Here is a 16,351-nt window from a genome sequence, read left to right on the forward strand (position 1 = left end):
CCTTTTGTTTCCCACTGTTTGTTTTCATATGATGAAATATAATATGTCAGACCTTTGGGTGTCACAGGTTGGATATTCTAAAATCATAAAACAGGTAAGTGAAATAACAGGGTATTTGATATTCCTTTGCCTTTTAGTTACTGACCCATTCTCTCACTTGAATTAACATGTTTTTTTATGGTCTGCCTTCCAAAGCTGGTAAATACATTCCTTCATCTGTAAAATAGGGCTGTGATTAGTTTTCCTGATTAGAATATTATAAAAATAAATACAGTCATAGATGGGGAAATATGAAAAAGACTGAGTAGCATATATCAACAAAAGTAAGGCCCACATGGCTTAGTATTGGCAGGAATATACACTACCTTTTACAGGAAGCTGATATACAATAAAAATATACAAAGCTAACTGCAAGCCAAATAGACACTTGCTCAGTGTGCTGGATTAAGAAATGCTCAACATATCCTCTGTCATTAGAACACTTGGGGCAGGCTTTGGGATGAAGAGCCTTGTGGCTCTTCAGGTTGGCTCTCTCCGCTTCTTGCTTACATCTGAAGCTGTGAGCTCTCAGCTTCCTGCTCCTACTGTCATACTTGCTGCAGGGCTTCCCACCCTGATGAAATTTTATCTCTCTGGAACTGTAAGCCCAAAGAAACTGTTTCTTTTAGAAGTTGCCTTAGTCATTGTGTTTCATCAGAGGAAGAGGAAAGTAACCAATACACCACCACAACCTCATTGTAAGACTTTGTGCACAGAAAAGTAAATGCAAAAGAAAGTGTTTTTTAACAAAAGAAAAAGGCCATAGCATAGCACAGAGCAAGCCAAAGGAAAAGTAAAGATATGCAACAACATAGAGACACTAGTGTTTGAAAAATGTAGGTTAGCACAAGGGAATGGGCACAGTGCCTGCAATGAGGCACAGAATCAGGTGAAATCAAAGTATTTGATGTGTTTGTTGAAGAAGGAAATTCCCAGGAAAAGTAATGAGGTGCATACTGTAAAGGATGAGAGAACTTGGGGTGTAGCTCGGCAGTAGAACTCTTAGCATTCACAAGACACTGGAATTGATTTGCAGGACTACAAACCCAACCACCAGCCCAAACAAACCAACAGCAACAAAACAAGAGATGGTCTGTCAGAGGAAGAATTGATAAAAAGGAAACTGACGAGAAAAGCTATGCAGTGATGGTAATATCTTGACTTGAGGTGTTGTTTCTGAGTGTCAATTATATACTCAATCGTTAGGTCATTTATGACTTATTCAGTACTCTTAATATTTTCATTGTCGTATATCATATGGCAGAAACCTGAAAAAATAATATACAAACGCATGTGATAATGTGTGGTATATATTAGGTATAAAAAAAGAATAGTACCCTCCCACCTTACTCTGTACTTTCTGAAGGTTAAGAAATTTGAATAACCTATTTCGGAACAGGAAAGATAGCCCACAGAGTAACTATTTGAATATCCCCAGAACTCAGGGAAAAAGTAAATGTGGATGTGGTCAATGTGTATCTGTAATCCTGGTGCTGAGGGGAAGGAAGATGGAGATGGGGGGATTTCTTGGGTTTACTGCCTGCAAACCTAGTTGAAGATTCAGTGAGAGAGCCTGTCCCATTGAAATAGGCAGACAATAATATTCTCTACTAGTATTCTCAAGTGTGCATTGATAGAGCACACGCGCATGCACACACACATACATACACACACACACACACACACACACATACACACCCAAATCATAAAGTTTGTCTGAAACTAGAAGTCACCAACTCTCCTAGTTTGCTTTTAATAAAGGGGGAACTCATTTTATACATTCAGGAAGAAGGGTCTATGTGAACCCACTACGTATGAAAAAAAATAACCCTGAGTGGTATCATTAGATATTGAAATTTATTTGGATAACCTAAAATTCATATTTCACAACCACTGAAGCAAATGGTACCTGGAGTTTAGGATGAATTATGAGCCAGGCTGGGACACCCTGATACAAGATGCAGGACTGCTCTGGCAGGGTGTGTACTACTCAGAAGGCAAAGTTGCCTTATTTAATGGGGATTCTGTTGAAGGCAGCTGGGGTGAATAGTGGATCAACCCTGCAAGAAGCAGTCTGCTAAATATCTCTGTGACTGGGAAACCCCAAAGGGCTATATCCTATCCTTTGCAACTACAGCCATTAATGACTTCTAGAGGAGCAGAGCTGGGGAGGGACAACAATGGGTGAGAAGTCAATTTAATTTTCATTCCAGGCCTGATGTGTTCTTAACAGGACCCTATGAGAATTTATGTCACATGCAAATTGTCTCTCTGTCCCTGATTCAAAAGGCAGATCCTGCCTCGGTAGATTCATTCTGGAACCTTTAGCAGCGTTTAATGAAAAGTGGCTGTTTTCGCTATGAACCAATTTCCCCCTTGAGTTTTATTACTGAAATCATCAAAATAAATCACCTTGAATCTTTTATCCTACCTGGTTGGTAATCTAGAGGGAGGACAGTGAAATCCTCCTGAAAATGCCCTACGCATAAAAAACATTCATGTGTATTTGAGATAACAGTGCAGTTACAATGAAGTTTCTTTTCTTTCTTTTTGCTCTCTGTGTGGGGAGTTTGACATTTGGTTCTTTGTAAGCCTCTTGTGACTTATGGTGGCTTGGTTTTATGTGTGACAAGTAAAGTCTATTTAATGAAGGAGGAAACATCGGGACAGATAGTGGGCATAGACGGTTGGATGTGAACATGCCAACCAGAGGGTGCAGGCAGCACACTGGATGCCCAGGATTAGAGTTGGTCTTTCTTTCACAGGCTAGTTTTGTGCTTCTTCAGCAACAAAAAAAAATGTGTGTTTGTGTAATAATAGCCACTCAGTAAGAACCCTCCTTCACACACTCTATTTAGACACTATTGATCCTTCCCAGCTGTGTTTTCCCCAAGACTCCAGGCACATCCAGTTTGCAAATGTGATATGGAAATCACAAGGCTCAGGTAACAGGGAAAAGGGACCAAAGATCATGTCTTTGTCCTGCTCACAGGCACCTTCTGCATTGAAGATCTGTTCACTTGGTTTTCTCCACTTACTTTAACCCATTTTACGTGGACTAATAATTTTCTCATGTTGCCACTCCCACCTCGGATATGTCCCTAGGGGGTCAGCACTGTAAAGGTTGAAGTGGCAACACTAATCACATTAAGTGTTCACGCCTACTGTTTTCATGTGTCAGCAATTCAGTATATTTAGCTCTTTTAGCTTGAGGCAAAGGCTTGCACCCAAATACGGGCCTCTGGTGGAGAAATTTCAAGATGTTTGGGGGTAGGCAGTATGAGGGACCCTGAAATCATGTCACAGGACAGTGGCTTTCACACATAATCTGGTCCTAGGTACAAATAACAAAGCATTTAGTTCCCTACATCTGCTTTCAGTGTAATGAATGTATGAGGTCCCCTCTCCTCTCTTCTCAGAGTACATAGGCTTCTACTTATTCCGATGGAAGAAACAAAGCTGGCCTTATCCTCTGCATGGCTAAGTGCTGTTTGCCTTTCAAACCCAGTTCAAATAGAACACCCCTCAACACGTCTCCCTTAACAGTCTCAGCTGCAGAAGAGCGAGCCTTTCTTTATCTCTTTCTGGACTTGTCATAGCACTTGGCGCCTTTTATTCTCATGACTAGTGGTACCCAAACATGGACACCTCTCAAACAAGCATTACATTTTCCAGGGTCCTTCTTAGGGATTTGGATCTAGAGTGGGGTGTGTTAAGATCATATTAGAAAGCCTTGTGGCTTATTTTTCATGGAGAATTGTTTGATTGTTTGAGAAGCACTCATTTCTCCTGTCGAACTTAACAGTGCAATCATCAGTAGTGTATTATAAAATCAGAACAAAACCATGGTTCTTAGCAAAAGTTTTAGAGATAGGCCAACCTAGTCTGAATCCAGGCTGCGTGACTCATGAGCTATACAATCTTGGATGAGTTGTATAGTCCCTCTGTGTCTGTTTCCCCAGCTATATAGGAAGGATAGTATATAAAAATGTTAAAATCTTCATCATAACCCTGTATGTTAGACCCCCAAATATACATACATTCTGCTTATCTTGGCTGATGCTGTAATTGTACATGAGCATCTTTATTTAAGTGTCGATCCCTCTCTCTATGAGCGTTGTGTTTCCAGGATAGGTGAGTAAGTATTCTTATGAAGAGTGGTGGGGCAGAGAAATCACACACACACACACACACACACACACACACACACACACACACACACACACACACACACGGTTACAAGTGGGTCAATGCCAATGATGCAAGGCTCTCTGTACAGACAAGGGAAATGACCTGACTTGACAGTCTCTGAGCCATCTTCAAAATCTGAAACTTAAGTCTTCCAAGGATAGGATGCCATCACCGTTTCTACTTGACACAGACCTAATAATCAATGAGGTTTCTGAGAAGGAGCTGATCAATGCGTTTCACGACGCCATCATTGAACACTTCTCCTGAAAATGCCCATGACAATCTATTACACAACCTAATTGAGAGAATGGATTGAATGCTTTCTTACTGCTTTATCACAAGCTGCAAACAAGGAATGGAAATGCACCATATGGGGACAGCAACTATCAGTCTAAATTAATCAAAATAAAAGGAAGACTTCAAGTATTCAACAGGCATGTGGGGTCAGCAGCTCCATCTTGAACTGTACAGGTAAGGGACATTTCCACCACTACAGAAGGTTCTACTAGACTTCCCCAGGCACTTAAGGTTCCCAATTCTGTATGAGAAAGACCAGGAGGAGGTAGGAGGGATGGTGAAGGGAGCTGCTGAGTGTGCTAAACAGACAGGAACAGGAGTTGGTCTGGGTTTCAGAAAGGCCATATAATCCTCAGCTGGAGATCACAGTGGAAGGCAAGCAAAAGCTTAGATACTACAAGACATCATCAAGACACTTAACACTGGCAAAATCCTGTAGTGTGAAAACAAACATGCAAAAAGTCAGTAGACACAGTTACCAGGGGGTCAGGGATAGAGGCTATGAGACAATGGAGATTCAGCGACTCTCCAGGTTAAGTTAGTACTGTCTGGGATATGAAACAGGGAAGGAAGGAAGTGATTTGAAAGCACTGACAGTTCATTCCTGGGCATGTCCATCTTCCACCTATGGTACATATTATTGAGATGGCCTTTAGGCAATGAGAAGCAGGAATCACAAACTCATGTTATCCCCATATCAGAACCCCTCTCTTTAGGTTAGTTCTCTCCTGCGTACTACAGAAACATGGTCCAAGCATTGGAAAGTCCCCAGTTGTCCTTCAGAGACTGCCAAGGTTCCAAATTCTAGCCCAGGGTTCTACAGTCATTATTCTCTTCAACCCACCAGGCTCCTGCTCACCCTTGCCTCAAGCTTGTATCATTTCTCTATGCCAGGCTAACTATGCCTACAGCTGCAGAAGCAGTGAGACAGCATCAATTTGGAGCCTTGTGAAATATGGTACAACACAACCATGTTTGCTCTTTCCTTGATGATTCACAGCAAGCTGCATCCTGGACATTGTTTCTCTTTCCATTACTAGTCATCACCTCAGGTATGACTGTAACACTGGTTGCAAAAGGAGCATTGGGAGAACAGAAGTCTGGAGGCCTGAAGACCAGTTCCAAGTTGGCAAAGGTTGCAGCAGTCAGAGAGGCCACAATATGGAGACTGCTAGGACCCACATGCCTCCAGGCAGGGCAAAGGGCGTACTGAGAGGATGGATTCTCACAAGGAAACCAGAATATTGAGAGTTATGAAGGAGCTAAAGGAAGAGACAACAGAAACAGGGGTGGGGAATCTCAGGGCAGGGTGAGAATGGCATCAAGTTTTCATGGAAAACCTCCATCATAAAGAGCCTCCATCGGTTAATCAGATGTAAATCTCGAAATAGCCCTGAGAAGGACAAAACTGTCACCCTTTTCATAGCACTGCATGCTGAACCATACTAGCAGAGCTAGGAGGCGGTACTGAGGCAGTTAACATCAAGATGCTGTCATCCCAAGGATGAAGTTCCAAATATATAAGACAGGACTCCCAGGTTTTTTTTTTTAAACCAGTCTGATAAATGCCCCAAGCCTCAAATAGGAGCACCAGGATGCCTGTGTTCCACAGATTCTGGTTCAAGACCTTTCATAAATGCATGTTCTGCAAGGATTAGCATCCAGAAGGAGAACTCTGGAGGACAGTTAACCATAAAGAGGTGACTTGGAACTCAGCTCAGAGCCAGCAAATCACTGCAGAATACCCATTGCTCTACTGGGTTGTATATCAGCATAACCTTGGTGCTGTAGGAAAATATGGAGGCCCTGCTACAACACATAAGTCAATACCTAAGGTCTGGGCCTATGTGAAGGAATTTTTAAGTGGCCTATGTCAGTTTAAGATACAGTCACGTAGTTAGATTCCCAAGCCAAACCTCACTGAACAACATACACTGTGATTTAAATGCTCTCCAATAAGTATCAGGGTCAGTCTCCAAACAGTCCCAAGTCCAAGGCCAAGATTAACAACGGACAAACTGGCAAAAAGTTGCACCAGAGCTCAGCTCTCTTCCACTCTGATACATGCCACCCCCCCCAGTCCACCCACACAGTACTGTCGCTATTCTCAACTCTCCTCCTGCACATGAGGATTATAAGGGTTTAAAGAATAGCACCCTGTAAAACATTATTTATGAGGGGGCCAATGGATTTTCTTGTGAATCAGGTTTTATACTTTCCATTTTCCACTGAGACAATGGAGTGCTACATGGCTAATAATAAGACACAGGCCTTGATTAAATACCCAATCCATACTTCAATAAAGAGCTTGTGCTGACATAATCAGCAAAGAGGGACTTATGAATACCCAAATAAGCCCAAAACCAAAGTGTATGAGTCAGCACTCACCCCACAGAGGCTTATTATTTGTAAAGTGTGCAAAACATTGTTTCTTCCAGGACCCGACTTCACAAGTTTTATAATTAGCAAAGTTTTGTTAGTGGGATAGGACACATTGTGTTCCAAGGGATGGCTTGCCAGGAGCCCAAGAATGCTCTAATAGAAAAGCGGCTATTCTGCTTCAACTGCTCAAGGGATAGCATATCCTCTTTCATTGGATACAGCACTGTCCATTGGGGAAGTCTTGAAAATCCCAACATGCTCCTGTAAGCTGATTGATTTCTATTTTGGATCAGAATGCCAAATATTGATGTCACCCAAATGAAGGTGGCTATAAAGGAGTCTATGTATAAAGCTCCCAGCTTGTTTGGAGCACCACTAAACCTTAATGGAACACGTAAAAATTTAAAGCATGCGAAGATCTTAAATAAATGGCATGCATTTTGTGACTTCCCCCTTTGATTTGTGCAGATATTTTGAATTTTAAAGCTATTTCTTTCTGCATTGACCACTAGGAAGCTGAGAATAAAGCCTGTAGCATGGCCTACATAATATACAGGTCCTGGTATAATTTTATGTATCGTCAATTTCCTTGTTTCTATATGAGTTATCTAACTATATCCCTCATTTAAAGCCCCCCTTTAAAGGCAGTGCTGTTATTTTTAGTAACTTTTGTGTTTGCTTGTGTACATATGCAAAGAACACGTGGCTGCCCTCAGAGGCCAGAAGAGGGGGTTGAAGTTATGAGCTGCATAATGTCAATGACTGGGAACCAAATCCAAGTTCCCTAGAAGAACGGTGACTGTCTTAGCCACCCAGTTATCTTTCCATCCCTATATCCTTATAACAGAAACATTTCTCTAAACTCCTCACATACAGTTTGCCTGTCTAAAGTTGCTCCATGTTATGGTGGGCTACAGTGCTGAGGCTTCTCCAAATCACATGTGCTACTACTGGGATCCTCTTCTCCATTAGTATCTCCCAAGTGAGTGCCCTGGGGGTTTCTGCTCCTGGTTATGGTGTGTGTCATGTGCTGTAGGGTCATGGCTCACGTGTATGGCCCATGGAAGGCAGAAAAAAGACAGAGTTGGTAATGGAAGAAAACAAGTCTCATGAAAATAACCCAAACTCTAGTGATGTCATGAAAGACTGGACTTGGGCTCCCAGCTACATGCAGAGTATTTCATAGGAAGAGAAGAGGTACTGAGGAGGCTCACGCTTTGTTATCTGATGTCCTCAAAGGAGAAATAGAGGTGGGACAATAAGACAGATCATCTTAAAAGAATCCTCAGGTGAAAGATGCACCCTAGAACTCTTGTGTACTATACCCAAGATCCTATCCTAGGTTCAATCATAACGTTCTCTCTCCCTCTGCCTCTCCCTCTAACCTCTCCCATCCCGAGTTTCTCTCTCTCTCTCTCTCTCTCTCTCTCTCTCTCTCTCTCTCTCTCTCTCTCTCTCTCTCTGTGTGTGTGTGTAGGCTCCTCACTTAATATTTATAATGCTGCAATAGGGAACACTATTTTCTTACCATTTAGAAATGGAGTCTCAGTCTCAAAGTGTTAAATAATTTGCTGAGGGTTTAATAGCTCACAGGCTCACAGGAATGAGGTAACATCCTGGCTTGCTGGACATGGTGACTCCCTTCTTAATCTGTACGCTCATCACCTCTTGTCTTCACAGGAAAATTCCCTCTCAGTCTGTGGTCCTCCTCCTTTCTCTCCTGATTTTTGGATCTATGTCTCCCTCCTAATGGTTTTGCCACAATACCTAGTAGTCGACAATAGAAAATCATATAAATGCAGCTATTTATCTGCATTTATCAGAGAAAACAAACACTTTGTTTCCTTTCAATCAAAGTTCCTGGAACCTTGGTCTTGGAGATCCTTTTCTCCCTAGGGGATGCAGCAATCTAGTTATCCACTCAAATTATTCTGACCTTCCAAGGCCGAGTCCTGTTAGCCCTTCTTAATCCAAAAATAATTAGTGATAACAGACCCTGGCTTGTTGAAACAGAGTTATTTGCAAGGAAATTCTTGACTGGAGCAAATGGCTTTACAAGAGCCACCTACTCTAATAGATTGTTCAGAGCTCCTGCCACCTGCTATCCTCAGCTCCCCTGTCATCTCTGACAGTTAAAGGGCAGTAGGTCATGGTGTTGAGCTGGGAGATATCATGTTGCTGCCACATTGTCACCAATGGGGAGAAATTAGGCCAGTGTACCAGCCATCTGGAGAGGACACTGGATGGAGGTTTCCAATCACTCTATGAGAGGTTTGTCCAAAGCTGCTTCAGTACCTCGAAGGCTCCAAGGAGCATTTTCTGGGACAGAGAATTACAAGGGGGAAATGTTAAGATAAATAATCACCATGCCCTATTTTAGTCCAAGGAACTCTGTAATAGTTTGGATAGTGTGGCAGCATCTCCTGCGAGCACTGTAAATAATTGAGGATTACTGGTGGGACTGACAGCCTGAGGCAGTATTTCTGTCTCTCCCCTATCCCTGAGAAGGGAGCAAAACTCTGCACTTGACTGTGCCAGAAACACACAGAGAGCTTATTAAAGAGCAGGGGGCTGAAGCCAAAACCATCCCCAGAGGTGCTGATTCAGTAGCTATAGTGTAGGCAGCACAATTGTGAGGCCCCCAATTAGAATTTCTAACCACTGTCCAAGTAAGGCTTTCCTGCTAGTTCACAGATCATACTGTGGGAACTGACTGCTACTTCAGACAAGGTAACTCATGGGAAATCCAAGTAGGGAAGAAGCCACAATCGGGTGTGACCAATAGGCACAAAGTACTTACCAGTTCATAAAGATGATTTCATTTAATCTGACTGAACTCAATAGCGGTCTTTGCAATCCTTGATAAACAGAAAAGGATATGCAAGTCAAGAGAGGTAAAGTGGCCTGGCCAAGACCACATTGCTATAAAGTTCTCAACTGGCTGTCATAACCCCTTTGAGGGTTAAATGATCCTTTTACAGGGGTCCTCTAAGACCATTGGAAAGCACAGATGTATTTACTTTATAATTCATAAGAGTAGCAAAATTACAGTTATGAAGTAGCAACAAAATAATTTTTTGGTTGAGGTCACCACCAGAATTAAAGGATCACAGCATTAGGAAGGTTGAAAACCACTGCTACAAAGGGATAGGGTGAAGAGCTCTCACTGCCCAGGCCCACTTCTGCAGTTCTTAAATTTCTTTATTGAGGATCCACAGTGCATTATTAGTAATGAGGATACGTCACATGACAGAGCAAGTGAAGCTGGCAAGCCATTGGCTTCTCTTCAGCATATATCTAAGGTGTTGGCCACACACTGTTGTGTCCACACCGTTTGGAGGGAGAGGACTAAGATGTGAGCACTACGTAGCTTGTCTACCACTGCTGAGGGGCTGCAGCCATGGATTTAGCCTAGTTTCTCTAGAAAACTAAAGCAGCACTTTCCAGCAATCATGGAGGTGGAAATAATGGAAGCCTGAAGTCAGACAGACATGTGTTGGAGTGTGTTCTCATTGAGTAACGTTGGACTACCATATTCTTTGGCTGTTGAATGAAAATAAAGAGGGTCATGAGAATTTCAGGATAGACGCAATAACTGGTGAGTGTTGCTAGGAATAGTCTAAGTGGACAACCTCACGGCGGGCAGTGTGGCTTCAGGTTTCCCATCAAAGAGATAAGTACATCAAGTCAAACATGCCAAACTGAAACAATAGTACATGGCGCACAAATTCCCAGATGTACAGCTCTAGAAAATGAAATGAATAAACAGCGACAGAAGACAGGTCAGCTGTGAAGACAAGGATGCCTTGCCACATTGGTGGTAATAACAGATGTACAGGTAAAGCCAAATACATCAAATGTGTGCTTTATATAAGTTCAATTTATATCAATCACTTTCATACACAGCTGATGATTGAAGGTGGGGCTGATTTTCCTTGGGGTTTTGCAGTGTTAATAATTACATTCAGTGTCTTCTAAGTGCTAGGGAAGTAGGTCTACCACCGAGCTACACCCAGCTCATGAAGCTATCTGTAGAAGACACTTCGGGCGTGTGTATGTTCCTCCCATGGAAGGACTGGTTTTACCATTGTCACTTTAGTATAGCTCCCAGAGCTGCAGATGAAGCTGGAGCTTACTTTTATGACACATATCCTAGTGCCTCATGTAACAGGAAATAACCAGGCAGGTAGGCGCTTGGCAAGCCAGAGTTTACTAAAGTTTATTGGGTCATTTGATGAAGTGCTGGGCAGGATAATGAGGGGATGTTTTCATTGATGAATAGGCTTTCAAAATTTTTGGTCTTGACTCAACACAGACTCTAGGCAGTTCTGTTTAAGTAAGATAATTTTCATCACTTGAGTCATTGGATATTTTGCAGTGGAGTCAACCAAGCTACAGGCAATGAAGATTTCAGGTCATTATAGTCATCACGACAAAGGCAATTGTTCAAATAAACCAGAAATTGAAAATACTTCTGATTCACAGGTGCCTCCCATTAAGAGAAGAATCAATAAAGTCTGCTATAGTCCTTATTGCTTGTGCAATTCAAACTTTACCCTTTATATGTCCCAAAAATTCATTTTATTTTCTGTCTGAAAGCAGAGGGTAAGCATACATGATAACAACTGATAAGAGAACAACAGAAGCTACTGTCTACTGTGCATTTACTGAAGGCCGGCTATTTCCTAATCACCTCTTGGGTACTGGTTCATTTCTCCCATACAACAAAACTATTAGGATGCCAGCTTTGTGCTCATTTTAAACTTGAGGATATGGATGCACAAAACTCCCATAAATTGAAAGTGCAGGGTACGATGTAGCATTTAACCTATTAACAACAGTGGCTGGTACCTCAGTACCTGGCATGTGCAAGAACAATACCAAGTATATTAGCATTTTTCTTTTGAAAACAAAACAAAACAAAAGACAAAGAACCCACCACATGAGCTAACACAATAACTCTTACCTTGCACAAAAGGCAAAGGAAGCAGTAGTAGGGCTGCATTCTAGCACTGGGTTCTACTATGTCCAAGTCCAAGGGCTGCTTGGAAGAACCATGCTTTACTGCCCTTTTGAAAGGCTTATCTTTCTGCCCAGCGTTCTTGAATCCCTTTATTCCCATGGGATCAAGCCAGGCACAGAAAAGGACAAAACATTTGTTTAATTTCGCTTGTACATTTTAGAGCGAATTATTTTTTTTAAAACTTGGGGGAATGTAATGTTACTCATAGGAAATGCTTTGGAAAGCAATAAAGTAGATTAAATTAAAGTATGGTTTGATGGTGATGATTTAGCAAACTGCAGTGGTGTTAGTAAAAATGAAATAGAAGATCTCTTTGCATATTATCTCCCTAAAGAGTATCGCCTGAGAAACACTCTTTGCACATAAAATAATGAGAATATATACATATGATAAACATAAACTATAGTAAATGAAATTTTGCTTCTTCCATAAACCGCATCTGCCAAACCTACACCAATAAGGTGGAAGGACATTAAAATATGAGCTGGAAGAAATGAGAGGGAGAATAAACCACTTCCATCAGGCTTGGGTGTGAAAATGAAGCCAGCCCTCGAACATAGAGCCCTTCTTTCCCATGTTTGCTCCCCGGTGGACTTAGGAAACCCCATCCCACGTGGGAGTGGGGGACAGTGATGAAATGAAGGGACAGTGCTGCTCTGAGAGCATTCTCTGTCTAACTGGCAAGGCAGGCATGGCCCTAAGCGGGCAAACTCCACACACTGTAAAAAAACAAAGCCCCTCAAAACCTGCTACATTTAGGATAGAAAAAGAATACTCAGTGTTTCTTAACTCTTCTACCCTACCTAAGCTTGCACATACCTCTGTCCACTCCAAAAATCCTAGAACATTGGCACCAGCCTTCATTCAATGCCTCAGTCTCTATCCTGGTCACTCCCTCTCCTCTATTCTGGGTATACCCTCTGCCTGGAATATCACCAGTTATATCCTGCTCGACGGGTGTTCCCTCCCCCACTTGCTGGCAATCAATTCTTCCTAGCAGAGAGTAAATGGGGGTTTCCAGAGGAAAGAGTAAGTTGGCATTAGAAGGAGATAAGGTCTGGGGTGTGGGGGTGGGGAGAGGAGAAACAAAGGGAGGATGGAACTGATGAAAGGGGAATGGAGAATCCAATAGGAGACACTGGGTTGCACTGATGTGGGAGAGGGTCAAGGTTCTGCCAGCTAAGGTCAGCTGCCTGCAGTGGGTTGAATGCATTGAGGTCACCTCCAGGGTAATGTAGCCTTAAGAACATTCCTGCTTAAATGAAAACATCTTTGGAAACTGCACAGAACAGAGACTAGAATTTTCCTTGTGAGGGAACTGGATGGAGATGGGAGAGACTTGCCCCTGGTTATATTTAGTGAGGACTAGTGCCTCCTTCTAAAACCACCATAACACATGACTACATATCTGCATTGCCAAGTGTCCACAGGACAGTATTGTCTTTGTCACCTTGTTGAGAAAACCTCTCCTAAATAAAATGAACCCATCCTACAGAACATAACCTCACTTATTGAAATAAAATTTGAATTACAAACATTTTAAAAAGGTTGGTGATTGTATGTGCACCTTAAAACACCCACCCAGAGACTTCAGGAAATGACAGGGAGAAAAAAATTGTCTCTGGCAGAGACATAGGCCATAGAGGGACTGCCAGAGTGGTGAGCGAACATCTGGAGGCAAACAGTATGTTGTCACCTGTATTTAAAGAATTAAATGGGAAGCAACAGCTGGCTTCCCTCCTGAAGGCTTAGCAGCCACTTACAGAGACACACACTTACGGAGAAGTATGTCACTCTGGGGGTAATACAAGCGTGGTCATGACAACCGAGGAAAGCAGACTGTGGGCTATGCATACATGGGTCATTTCTAGGTCTCCTGGCAGGGGACTAGCCATGACTGTAGAGAAGTCGTGGATCACTGACAGGGCAACTGCAGACGGCTGGGGGATTAAAAGTGCTGTTGCCAAAGATGCAGGTCTGGTAAGAGAATGGAGGGAGGAGTGGGAGTCAGAAGCTGGTGGCCCAATTGTAGCTCTGTGACCACCTCTGTGACGTGGAGTCAATCATTCTTAGCTCCCCAAGCTTCCTTGTCTGTCAAGAGGAAAGCAGCCGAAGCCTACTAGGAGGTTTTTTAAGACATTAGTACCAGAATGCAAGGGACAGGCATTTAGCCTTGTGGTGGAAAGTCCTAGGGAAGCAGCCAAAGGAGTTTGATTGACATCTCAAGGGTGGGGCCAAGTGCACTCGCACAGCAGTCCTCACTCTGCCACACAGCGTTTGTAAGAGGAAGGTGGCCCCTGCACCATTATCCTACACATCCTTAATCCCAGCTCAAACATTACATCTCTCGGCAGACTGCTCTCGGGCCGCACCAATATGTGTGCCAGCTCATCCTCTATGTGCTGATGGTGCTTCCTAGGCATCATACTTCATATAAAATGCCTTTTTTGAACTCTCTTGGCCTTCGTTTTGGTTTTAAGGCTTAACAACCCCCTCCTGCCCCACACATACTACAGGCTAGGATCCACAGGTGAGACAGAACATGTAGTTTTTGAATACTCACTTTGGGTTACCTTACTTAATATTAGACTTTCCAGATCCATCCATTTCCCTGAAAACTGCATTTTTTAACAGCTGTATAAAATTTCATTATGTGTATACAGCGCATTTTGTTACCTATTCACCTGCTGATAGTCTTCTAGACAGGTGCTGTTTCCTTGCTATTGTCAATAGCACAGAAACCATGTGGATGTGCTAAGGATCTCAGTGGTAGTACTGGAACACCAACAAGAGCCAATTAACAGGAAACTCCTAGCCAAGTGAATAGAATTCCTGGCCTGGGTAAAGGTAAAACATTTCAGTTATGCTGGGCCAATTGCCTGAGTCAAATGTCTGGCCAAGGGACCACGTCTAGAAAGGTGGGTTCACCTTAAGCCATGCTAAAGACATGTGTGTATTAAGAACCCCAATAGGGAACCTCAGTTTCCCCAATATTAGTCAGATATGGAATCCTTTAAGTATTTGCCCAGGGATAGTATAGAGGATGACAGGAAAAGGGATTTGTGGGACACAAAAGAGGAAAAGAAGTTGGAATGGGGCCATTTACAAGGTGTTATTAGGGATAACAGGGCTGGGATGATCTGAGAGGGAAAGAGAATCTACCAAACCATACATTGTTGGGAAATGCCATAATGATATCTAATATCGTGTATGATAGTTTAAAAATCTTATCATGACTGTCCTCACAATTATGGATTTAGCATGAATATAAGAGACATCACCAGTCCACAAAGCACTTTCCAGCACATGGAACACAGAATGTTCTCCAAGAGACTAAGGACTACCGCTGTGTATTATGACTGTATATTATCCTGCTCTCTTATGTCCTCCATTTAAAAAAATCTAGGAAAAAAGATACCTGCCCTGTGTCCATCACTGGATCCTTGGGAGTCAGCACAGAGCCTGAAGCCTAGGCAGTGCTAAATGGTTTAAGCTATCAAAGTCCAGATGAAAGACGAGTGGATGGAAGCGTGAGCTTTACACTTCCATAGCATTATATACAGACTCGGCCATTTAAAAAAAGATAAGAGAAGGAAAGGAAGGGAGTGAAGTCACAACTGTAAGATGCTCAGGTAACCCAGGATCTCAGAAGATCCCCTCATCCTCTGATGTGCTGCACTCCCCTCTGCCAGGCAGTAGTATTTCAGAACAAATCACAAGATGGCAATTATCCCTTCCAATATTCCTATAAATAGTTTTAGGCAGACCTCCATCCCATCCTTGTTTCATTACTAGGTTTCTGGGTTGAATTTGAAAGGCAGATATTTTCTTTTTTGAGCTTTGGCAATTTGGAGGCTAGAGTTGGCTTATAGACTGTGCTTGCAGGTGCAAAAAAATATAGTTTGCATACATTAAAATTACAAGGGAGGTCAGACTGAATTCTTTGAAAATGCCCTCTTACATCTTTTTATTTTACTGAATTTTTGATGAGCACAGATTTTGTTGGGCTGCTGCCCATTTTAATAGCAAGCTGGAATTTGGCTGTTCCACTGGGGAACCCATTGAAATGCAAAGAGAGGCCAGGTCTATAACTAGGGTCCCTTTACCTGCATTCACTCTGTAAGAAGAAAAAAAATGCAAAGTGTAATTAACTATTAAATTACGGGTTGGATTTCAACTGGAAATGAGGGGTGGTGTTAGCATATTGAAATACTAATTCTACACTATAGGTTAAAGGGGAAAACGGTGTAGTAACTGGACACTTCATTTGGATGAGCACTTTACAGTTTAGAAAAGTGTTTTTCTATCCATCCATTATTTCATTTCAGCCTCACTGAAGCACTGTGATTAAACTGGCACCAAGTAGCTTTAATTGTACAAATTAGATCATGTAATGCACAGACTTTCGTAAGTTCAGAG

At 42.3% G+C, this 16,351-nt stretch overlaps 1 protein-coding gene across 19 annotated transcripts in view; it reads right to left on the minus strand.

The window, feature by feature from the left end:
* Dab1 (DAB adaptor protein 1) overlaps positions 1-16,351 on the minus strand; it is a 1,089,646-nt gene that overhangs the window by 158,183 nt on the left and 915,112 nt on the right. The window lies entirely within an intron of this gene.

Source organism: Mesocricetus auratus, unplaced genomic scaffold, assembly GCF_017639785.1.
Source record: "Mesocricetus auratus isolate SY011 unplaced genomic scaffold, BCM_Maur_2.0 Super-Scaffold_100014, whole genome shotgun sequence".
NCBI lineage: Eukaryota > Metazoa > Chordata > Mammalia > Rodentia > Cricetidae > Mesocricetus > Mesocricetus auratus.